This window comes from Gekko japonicus, unplaced genomic scaffold (assembly GCF_001447785.1).
Source record: "Gekko japonicus isolate JY-2015 unplaced genomic scaffold, Gekko_japonicus_V1.1 scaffold180, whole genome shotgun sequence".
NCBI lineage: Eukaryota > Metazoa > Chordata > Lepidosauria > Squamata > Gekkonidae > Gekko > Gekko japonicus.
Genome location: NW_015174278.1, coordinates 453,711 through 465,378, shown reverse-complemented (window position 1 = coordinate 465,378; position 11,668 = coordinate 453,711).

Below are 11,668 nucleotides of genomic sequence, written 5' to 3'. Positions count from 1 at the left end.
CCTGGCTGCTTCTTGCTCTGACTGAGGGCTGCTGGGAGCAGGGGGTGGGGCTTGTTGCATGTGCCTGCCCCCTGGGCTCTTTACTGCCGGAGCTCTGCTCCTGTGCGCTCCTGCAGGAAATGACCCCTGCCTGTCTCTATTCTTGGAAATAACAGTAGAAGCTTCACCTGTGGAATGCATACCCAAGCATTCCTCAGATCTCTTAAAGGACAGACACTGCCCTGGAGGAAAATAGCTCCCTTCACTGATCTGAAAGAGAATTTTATTTATTTAGTCATCTCTATCTTGCCTTTCTCCCCAATGGGGACCCAAAGCGTCTTACATCGTTCTCTTCTCCCTTTTTATCCTCACAACAACCATGTGAGGTAAAGCTGGGGAGAGCATGTTTGACTGACCCAAGGTCACCTGACTGCAGAATGGGGATTCAGGCCTGGGTCTCCCAGATCCTTGCCTGACACTCCATCCGCTGCTCTACGCTGGACCTCTTTTGTTTAATTCAGATGTTCAAGTGTGGAATTTTCTTTTGCAGAACTTCTGTCCAATTCAATGGATCACATTTATGTCGGCTGAAGAGATACCAAAGTCGCCAACAGCCATGCTCTAAATCTTTGGCCTGTAAGTAAACAACCCTTACTTCCATATAGCAAGCAGATGCTTGGGACAATTTCCTCAGTGGGTAATATGCATGCAGAAATGTTTCATTCATTCATTTAAAACATTTCTATGCCATCTCTCCAGTGGACCTGCTTTGAGGCAGCTTACAAACATGACAGAAACATAAAATAGCATAAAATCAACACTTACAATATTAAAAACCCAGTATTAATATATATATATATATGAATGGAGTTTGCTGCTGCAGAATGTGCAGATGATCACTGGGGTAGGCAGCTTTGAAATACCATCAGACAATTTCACAGAGGAGAACTTTCTTGACAAGTCGTAGCCCTGACAGCCAATTGAAACCTTCTTGTACAGCGGCAGTATACCTGTGTCTGCCAGATGCTCCTGTGCGCTCCTGCAGGAAATGACCCCTGCCTGTACCTATCTGTGAATCAAGGCCAGTTGCTGTATCCCCACCAACTGGTATTTTAACACTGGGTTTTTTTGGGGTGGGTTGTGCTGTCAAGTCACAGCTTATGGTGACTCTGCAGGGTTTTCAAGGCAAGAAGAGATGTTCAGAGGTGGTTTGCTGTTGCCTGCCTTCACATTACGATCCTGGTATTCCTTGGAGGTCTCCCATCCTAATACTAGCCAGGGTTAACCTTGCTTAGCTTCTGAGATCTAGAAGAAATAAAACTACTGCAAGTATGCAATTAGTGGTTGTAATAATACTAGTCTTCCAAGCGAGTACAAAATTACAAAATATACAGTAATAGCAATTTTCTATATTCCAGATAATATATAGATGGACGAAATTCCCCGGAGTTGGTGTTCCGTTTCGTGAATGGGCTCATCCCGCATTTACACTTTGGTCTCTTATACAACAGGAATGAACACTACAAACATTTAGGATTGATGAAGAATCCATTTGGAATATTTGTGACTGTGTGAGGGTACTTCTTTATGAGTTTTGATGTGTGAGGAAGTCATCACGAAATGGAACACCAACTCCGGGGAATTTCGTCCATCTATATATTATCTGGAATACAGAATGTTGCTATTACTGTATATTTTGTAATTTTGTACTCGCTTGGAAGACTAGTATTATTACAACCACTAATTGCATACTTGCAGTAGTTCTATTTCTTCTAGCTTATTTGTACTGCAACCCCCTACCTGCTTGTAGCTTCTGAGATCTGACAAGATTAGGTTAGCCTGGGCTATCCAGGTCAGGGCTTTAACACTTTGGAGTTGCAGAAATTTCTTCCATAGCTAGATGTCCTCTAGGTAGAAAATAAAGAGCATCTTTTCCAGGTTGTGATCAATCTCTTGCAGTACTGATGTGACAGAAGGTTAGATTACAGCACTGCAGCACCAGTGCAGGGGTGGCTGGCTCTTCAAGTTCAGATTGGCATGTTCACAGGCATAAGCAGCTGGAATATGCAAGAGCAAATTAGACTCAGTGTTTCAGGTTGGCTGATTTGTAACAGAAGTGTTGTTAGTGATTCTGGGGGATCAGAGCCCCAGCATCACTGCCACCTCCCTGCCTGTCCCCCCCCCCAGGTCCAAGCAAGGGGCACCCTACATCCTGTGCAAAGCAGGCATGAACCAACATTGCCACTGCCGGAAGTTGGCTGCCTGAGCTTCAAATGCAGCAGGCACAGCTGGATAGAGCAGTCGAGAGTGGCAGCAGGATCCTGGTCTTCTTTTCCCCTCTGCTGGTGGGAGGAGGGGACATAGGTGGTTCCCCCCCCCCCTCAGGTGTAGAGCCCAGGGCAGTCTAAGACTGCTTCTGGGGGGGGGCAAGCCTGTGGCAGCCCCCCAGTGTGGGGCCCCAGTCGCCCACTGGCTAAGACGGTCCCTGCAGAAGTACACATGCACTCTTTACCTCTGAGAAATTTTCCCGTGCCTCTTTCAGACTTTTCACCCAAACCCCAAATCTTCCAAGTTCCAACCTCCATTTTGATGGCAACGCTGATCGCTATGGCATCCAAGAAGTTCTGTCCTTTCTGTATTTTCAGAGTGATGACTTCATCAAGTTTGGTCAATGGGAATCATGAGCTGAGTTGTTTTGGGTGGGTTTTGCTCAAAGACTGAATGGGCCTGAAGGATCACAGTGTCCTCTAGCGGTGACAGTACCTCTTTGCTCTTCCTTGGCAATAAAAGGAGCTGTTTTCATTCATGCGTACTTTTTTGAATCAAGGCTTGGCACTGTTGGCTGAATGCCAGAATCCATTTTCAAGGCCCGGCATCATCCCTTGGAACTTGTAAAGCAGGAAGGATGACATGCACTGAGTGACTCTTCTGCACTGTTGAGTGGCAGCAGTCCATGCTTGATATGGCTTGAGAGGATTTGGGGATGGAACTTTAGCTGGCCTTTGTATTTACAAGGAATGGATGCCATCAAACAAGGGAATCTTCTCAGAGAATGTGCTGTAACCTAACACGATCAGTAAAACTAAAGCTATTAGCCTGCATGCATCTCACAGAAGACTTTGGCAAGAGCTGGTTGTAACATCCTGACCTGAAAATTCTGGTTCTTCCTTCTTACCATTTTGAAACTTAATGAGATCCAGCCTGATGAAGAGTTCTGGTGAACTCAAAAGTTTGCACAGTTTTTTTGGGTCATTTTGGTTGGCCCTCATAAAAGGTATTGCATGGATTTTCTTCTTGTTTGTGGATTCTGGTTCTGATCTGATCTGTTCTGTTCCCAGTGGTACCTTCGCTCATATGAATCTCCCCATGCTTTAAGATCAGCCACAGAGGGCTTAGTTCTGGTTTCTCTCCTTTTTCTGATTGCAGCATCGGATGGAGACTTGCTTGGTTGAATTGGCCCATCATGGATATAACACCACCAAGAGAACATTTCATAATGCTTTTCTACAAATAAAATGGCAAATAAAATGCAAGTCTGAGGTCAGGCAGGCAAAAAGGGAATATGAGGAGCATATAGCAAAAAACGTAAAAACCAACAATAAAACTTTCTTCAAATACATTAGAAACAGGAAACCAGCCAGGGAGGCAGTGGGGCCCTTGGACGACCAAGGGGTAAAAGGAGTATTGAAGGATGATAGGGAAATGGCTGAGAAGCTAAATGCATTTTTTGCCTCCGTCTTCACTGTGGAAGATGAGAAGTGCTTGCCCACTCCAGAACCACTGATTTCAGGAGGGGTGTTGAAAGACCTGAGTCAGATTGAGGTGACGAGAGAGGAGGTCCTAAAACTGATAGACAACTTAAAAACTGAAAAATCACCAGGCCCAGATGGCATACATCCGAGAGTTCTGAAAGAACTCAAATGTGAACTTGTAGATCTCCTGACAAAGATATGTAATCTTTCCTTAAAATCTGCCTCCATTCCTGAGGATTGGAAGGTAGCTAATGTCACTCCCATCTTTAAAAAGGGTTCCAGAGGAGATCCGGGAAATTACAGGCCAGTCAGTCTGACGTCGATACCGGGTAAATTGGTGGAAACCATTATTAAGGAAAGAATTAGTAGGCACATAGATGAACAAAACCTATTGAGGCAGACTCAGCACGGTTTCTGTAAGGGAAGATCTTGTCTCACTAACCTGTTAGTGTTCTTTGAGGGGGTGAACAAACATGTGGACAAGGGGGATCCAATAGATATTATTTACCTTGACTTCCAGAAAGCTTTTGATAAAGTTCCTCATCAAAGGCTCCTAAGTAAGCTCAAAAATCATGGGATAGAAGGACAAGTCCTTTTATGGATCAAAAACTGGCTAGTTCATAGAAAACAGAGAGTGAGTGTAGGTGGGCAATTTTCTCAGTGGAGGGTGGTAAGCAGTGGGGTACCGCAGGGATCAGTACTTGGTCCACTGCTTTTTAACTTGTTCATTAATGATTTGGAGATGGGAGTAAGCAGTGAAGTGGCTAAATTTGCGGATGATACAAAGTTGTTCAGGGTGGTGAAAACCAGTGAGGATTGTGAGGCACTCCAAGGGGATCTGTCAAGGATGGGCGAGTGGGCGTCAACATGGCAAATGGGGTTCAATGTGGCCAAGTGCAAGGTGATGCACATTGGAGCCAAAAATCCTAAATATAAATACACATTGATGGGGTCTGAACTGGCAGAGACTGATCAAGAGAGAGATCTTGGAGTTGTAGTGGATAACTCACTGAAAATGTCGAGACAGTGTGTGACTGCAATAAAGAAGGCCAATGCTATGCTGGGGATTATTAGGAAGGGTATTGAAAACAGATCAGCCAATATAATAATGCCCCTATATAAATCAATGGTGAGACCTCATTTGGAATACTGTGTGCAGTTCTGGGCACCACACCTTAAAAAGGATATTATAGCTTTGGAAAAAGTGCAGAAAAGGGCAACTCGAATGATAAAAGGGTTGGAACACTTTCCCTATGAGGAAAGGTTAAAGCGCTTAGGGCTCTTTAGCTTGGAGAAAAGACGACTGAGGGGTGACATGATCGAGGTTTATAAGATTATGCATGGGAAAGAGCAGGTAAAGAAAGAGGTACTTTTCTCCCTTTCTCACAATACAAGAACTCGTGGGCACTCCATGAAACTGCAGAGCGGTTGGGTTAGAACGGATAAAAGGAAGTACTTCTTCACCCAAAGAGTGATTAACACATGGAATTCACTGCCACAGGAAGTGGTGGGTGCTACAAGCATGGACGGCTTCAAAAGGGAATTAGATAAGCATATGGAGCAGAGGTCCATCAGCGGCTATTAGCCACAAGATATAGCTAGGGGCTCTGGGGCAAGTGATGCTCTGTCTTCTTGGTGCTTAGGGGGGGGGTCAACAGTGGGAGGGCTTCTAATGTCCTGGCCCCACTGCTGGACCTCCTGATGGCACTGGTATTTCTGGCCACTGTGTGACACAGAGTGTTGGACTGGATGGGCCTTTGGCCTGATCCAACATTGGCGTCTCTTATGTTCTTATGTTCTTATGTACAGAAGTCATGCTCACAGGCTCAGCTGCAAAGCATCGAGCATGCAGAAGTTGGGGGACAAGAAATTAAGGGCTGTACATGCATGTCTGAACCAGACACCATTCCTTCTCCTTCCTTTTCTATTGATGATTTTTAGAAAGGCTGAGGTGAAGCCCACCTAGGGTTGTCAGACTCTAAGTAGGGCCTGGAGATCTCCTGGAGTTACAGTTGGTCTCCAGACAGCACAGATCAGTTCCCCTGGAGAAAATGGATACTTTGGCTGGTAGATACCCTGCTGAGGTCCCTCTCCTTCCCAAACCCTGCCTTCCCCTGGCTCCACCCCCAAATCTCCAGGAATGTCTCAGCATGGAGCTGGCAACCCTCACCCCATCTGCGAAGGTTCAGGGGTGCAGAGAGGAATGAAGCAAATTCCTACTCCCCCCCCCCCATCAGATTCAGCTGCTCCCATTCGGAGATTTTTCCCCACATGGAGACCAGGAAGCCCCCTCTTTTAAAGAGAACATTCACAGGATGTTGGACTAATTCTGAGTACGGATGTGCATTCGGTTTGGCCAAACTGAATAAAATAAATAATGCCCATTTGGCATTATTCGGGCATGCCAAAAGCGGAATCAGATTCTCTGATCAGATTCGGCTTGCCGATTAGGGAATCTCCGAATAGCAGCAGGAAGGAGGATGACTGAGCAGAACTTGTGGCGTTCCCAGGGCTTCCCCTTTTACACCAGATCAAAAATAAACCTACCTCAAAGGGAATTCATGGTAGCCTTTGCAGGGAGTGTCCATGCAGAGGCTCTTCCCATGACAGTTCTGGGGAGGGGCGGATTTGCTTTCCAGAGTAGTCCACTTACCCTTCTAGACAGCATTTTCATTTCCCCTGCCCATCTGTACTGTCATCCCACAAGGAAAGGAGTTGCGGTGGCTCAAGTGGTTAAGATGCTGAACTACAGGCTGTGGAAGGTCAGTAGTTCAGCAGTTCGAGACCCGAGTTGCTGCATGACGGAGTGAGCTCCCGTCTCTAGTTCCAGCTCCTGCCAACCTAGCAGCTCGAAAGCAAGAAATTGCAAGTAGATAAATAGGGACCACTTCGGTGGGAAGGTAACAGCGTTCCGTGCGCCTTGGTGTTTAGTCATGCCGGCCACATGACCACGGAAACGTCTTCGGACAGCGCTGGCTCTTCGGCTTTGAAACGGAGATGAGCACTGGAACCCTAGAGTCAGGTTCAACTGGCTTTCGGGCAAGGGAACCTTTACCTTTACCTTTTACCTACAAGGTAGCCCACTGGGAAAGTGAAGGGGAAGCGGGGGTTTCCGTTCTTACCACTCTGTGTGTGCGTGCGCTTTTGCACAGATTTGGCAGCGTAAAAGGGAGAGGGGTCAGGGTGGCTCGAATGCGGACCCAGTTCTTGCCCCACTTGCTGCCACCGTGGCGAGGGGCAGGTTTTCACACTGATGTTGGGAAGCGGCCTTATACTGAATCAGGCCCTTGATGCACCTAGCTCAATACTGACCACCTCGTGAAAGATCCCTTGCCGACCTGCTATCTGACATTGTTTTCAGTGGGCAAGACCAGGGATCCTGTGGGGAACCTTCGGTGTACCAAGTAATGGTCTCTGCCTCTGGTCTCTAGTCTTTTTGTTGCTGAAGCTTTCTGTCTCCCCCTGTAATTCCCTGCTGTGGATGCAGACTCCAGCAGGCTAACCTCTGCATCCACTGAGGCCATGTGTGCAAACGTTGCCTATAGAATTAGGTGCAGGAAACTGTTTCCATATTTTTCTGCCTCCGAACTGTCACTCCTGGAGAGGCCAGCAGGAGAACTGCTCCTTCCCGGCCTGGGAGACGCTTGCTGTTCAATTCTCCCCCCCCCCTCCCTCCCTTCCACAGTGCTTTTGTCAGAGCCCCACAGCAATCAGTCCCAACAATGTTCCTTCAGAAGGATCGAGTTTATTGAAGACAGTAAAGGCAGGCCATCTGTGCATACATTCGGTGTTAGAGCGAACCCAACTGGCAGGAGAGGGGAAGATATACTGCGTTCAAAGTGGGACCCCCTGATGGAGCTTAGCCAATCCGAGGTGCAAGTCTTGCATGCCGAAAGTAACGGGAACAGGTTCCCAGGCAGAGCGAAGAGCGCGAAGTACCAAGCTCAGGCTAACAGATAAGACACAGCAGAAAAAGTTCCAGAACATGAAGATGCTCACCCAGTGGCCTCCTTCCCCCCTCCACATACAATGGCAGCGTAGCTGACAGCTTGCCTCCCTTTTCAACAAGGCGCATAATTTGCTAATAATAACAATTATGCTGATCGCTGGCTCAAAGTGCAAAGAGGTAATCAGCTCCTTAAGCTTTCCCTGTGTGCCAAAGAATGGAGGCACAACACTCTGCCAGTCATTAAACTCTGCAGAGCAGACCTATCCTGGATGGGATAAGAGGGCAGAGTTTTTGCTCTTTCCTCACTCACCAGTGTGACTCCGGGACTACTTCTGTGCTCTGAGGTCAGGACAACTCAAGGCATCTGATCCACCCGTAACCTCCTGTGGCTGCACTGACACAGGCTAACTGAGAGTGCAGGCCCAGGAGATGATCGGCAAACATAATGTGTGGAATACCCAGTGACATGCCATAGTGTGCAAGCTTTCCAACTTCCCCAGAACTCTGCATCAGGCCAGGTTTTAAGAAATAAAAGAGAGGGGGAAAGCAGATATTTCAGGTCATTGTGATCTTGAGACCCTCTTGGACTAGGGTATGATGGAACTTCTGGCAGGCAAAGAAGGTTCAGGTTTCAGATTGCTGCTGGCCAGGGACCATAAAAGTGAGAGACAACCAAGCAATTCACCTCCACAGGTAATTCCTGGCACCTCTTGCTGCCATGTCTGGGATCAAGCAGAGCCCTTATCAGAGATCAGTGCTCACCACATTGTACCATCCCAAGCCAGTGGTCATGGTATGCAGCCAAGATGTGGGTCATGGTAGCGCTCTCTACGCATTATAAGATCACCAGAAAAACACTGCTGGATTTTAATAATGGTGCAGCTTAGCTCACCATCCTGTACCCAACACAGAAGCCAATGAGCGGCTCTTTGAAAAGTTAGTCATGAAGACAACATCTCTGCCCAAAGGGTGGCCTCTTTCCCCAAATGGGAATTGAAAGGTATGATGCCTCTCAACATGGATGTTCCAGAAGAAGCCAGATGCTGAACAGTCAGCAACCAAATATATATATGATGAGGCAGAACTGAAATGTACACTCCAAAACCGTGACAGAAAGGGAGCCAAGGAGGCCTTCATGGGGAGGACATTCCGAAACTGTGGCACTATTGTCACCAAGGGCCTCTTTCTTGTGTTCATCCACCACACTTCTGATGTTGGTGGTACAGAGAATCATAGAATCATAGAGTTGGAAGGGGCCATACAGGCCATCTAGTCCAACCCGCTGCCCAATGCAGGACCAGCCTAAAGCATCTCTGACAAATATTCGTCCAGCCTCTTCTTGAAAGCTGTCAGTGAAGGGGAGCTAACCACCTCCCTAGGCAGCTGATTCACCTTTCAACCACTCTGACCGTGAAAAAGGTTTTCCTAATATCCAGCCTTTTTGCATGTCATTTAAACCCGTTGCTTCGGGTCCTATCCTCTGCTGCCAACTGGAACAGCTCCTTGCCCTCCTCCAATTGACAGCCTTTCAGATATTTAAAGAGAGCAATCATGTCCTCCCTCAATCTCCTCTTCTCCAAACTAAACATTCCCAAGGCCCTTAGCCTTTCCTCGTAGGGCTCAGTCTCCAAACCCCTGACCATCCTTGTCGCTCTCTTCTGCACCCTCTTGATTTTGTCCACACCCTTTTTGAAGTGAGGCCTCCAGAACTGCACACAGTACTCCAGGTGCGGCCTGACCAAGGCGGTATACAGAGGGGCTATGACCTCCTGCGATTTCAATGCTATGGCCCTTTTAATACAACCCAAGACTGAATTTGCCTTTTTTTTGCCACCGCATCACACTGACTGTTCATATTTAGTTTACAGTCCAGAATGATAATAGAGGAGGACTCCATGTCCTGGGAAAAGGGGGGTCCTTAAGGTACTCTGGATTCAGGAAGCCAGTATGGTGTAGTGGTTAGGTTAAGATCCGGGAGACTCCAGGTTTGAAGCCCCACTCTGCCATGGAAGTTTGTTGGCTGACCTCGGGCCAGTCACACCTCCCCCATGTAACCTACCTCACAGGGTTGTTGTGAAGACAAAAAGGAGGAGAGGAGAACAATGTAAGCGGCTTTGGGTCCCCAATGCAGAGAGAGGTGGGGTATAAATGAAGTGAAATATACAAACAAATAAGCTGTGGGCTTCAGAGCCCAAACCAGCACTTTGAAAGCCTGACAGCTGACTGGTAGTAAGCAGTGAAGACAGACTAGGAGAGATGAGCTCTTGGAGGCTTGCTGCCACCCTTTGCCTGGCACCTGGATTCTGGACTAGTTGCGGGAAGCCGCGAATGTGCTATTAATAGAAGTGGAGGAATTATGGAGCTTTGACTGCTGAGAGGAGGGATTGCAACATAGAACTTTGAATGGATGAAGAAGTTGACAATTAGAAGTTCAGAGTGACTCTATGGACCTAAGCACTTTATTCATCATAGAGGAATTATATGTCTTGTAAAATTCTTTGGTTATCTATTAATGTTAAAAATCTTTATAGTAAATACATAAAAATTCCCATAAAATAGTATCTTAGTAATTGTATCACGGTTGTTCGTATAGTTGTATTGGTTGTCCAGCCACCCTTAACCTGGCACCTGGATTCTAGACTAGTTGCTAAGGGACCCTTACATGGATCATGTTGGAGTAGTTCAGCATGGATGGCAGTAAGGCATGACTAATGATGGCCTAGTCCCTCCCCTGGGAAAGGTCACTGGCTGAACCTGGCAAAAGTTGCCCCAGGAACAGCATACAACCTCACTTTCAGGGCTGGTTCCCCATTTTGGGGTGTTCCAGGCAGAAGGTTCCCAGGGCCCCCTCCTGTCTTCTATCTACCACCAGGTCCTGTGCTCAGGCCCTCCCACCTGCCTCTGTGTCTCTTCACTGCCTGCTGGTGAGTCCTCCCATCACCTGCAGGCCTTTCCCTGGTGGTACTGGCGAGTGGGTGGGTGGTTGACAGCAGCAGGGCCTTCCAGAAGCCCTGGCCCCCGGCATTTGTCCCACCTCAGGGCTTGCAGTTGCTGGCCCTGCTGTCACAGCAGGACCAGGGGGCGTGACACAAGCAAGCAAAAGTCCAGGAACAGTCCGAGGTCAAGCCGGGCAAATCAGGTAGCAAGGTTCAAGCAGGTTTAAATCACAGTCCAAAAGCAGGGTCAGACATACCAAAGTTTCAAGTCCATAAATCACAACAATACCAGAGGAGTCAGAGATGAACGCAGGGTCAACAAAGCCAAAGGTCAAAAGCCGAGGATCAAGCCGAGAAGAATTCCACAAGGTCTGGAGCAGAGATGCAAGGATTCAGGTCCTGAACAAACGACGTTGCCAGCACAAATGACTGCTGGCAACAGACTTGCATATATACAATCAACTCATTAGCTAGCCAGGAGTGAGGACAGGATCCTGTCAGTAATCAGGGCTAAGAGATCTTCTGGCCCGCATGCGTGCATTCTGCCTTCGCTCTCTCAGCTGTTGTCTTCTTACATTCCTGAGCCTGGTTACAGGTGGAGGCGAGTCTGATGATGAATTACTGGGCTGCAGCAGAGACTGATCCCTTGCAGGTGTTCCCTGGGAGGCTCTATCCTCCTCACCACTTAGATAGCTTTCAGCTACAGGATCCAGTCTTTGCCTTTCTGCTGCAGTACTGTCCTCAGGAGCCTGTTCAGGGTCCTCAGAAGCCTGTTCAGGGGCATCAGCAAAGGCAGGCATGACATCAGCAGGGGCAGGCATAACCCTCCCCTCCCCCCCCCCTTTTCAGGAGAGTCCAGCGGTGTGGAAATGGGCAGGTGAAGGTCTTTCACGAAAGAAGCCTCCAGTTTGGTGTCGTGGTTAAGTGCGCGGACTCTAATCTGGGAGAACCGGGTTTGATTCCCCACTCCTCCACTTACACCTGGCTGGATGACCTTGGGCAAGCCGTAGCTCTGATAAGAGCTGTCCTTGAAAAAAGAGCCGTTTCTGTCA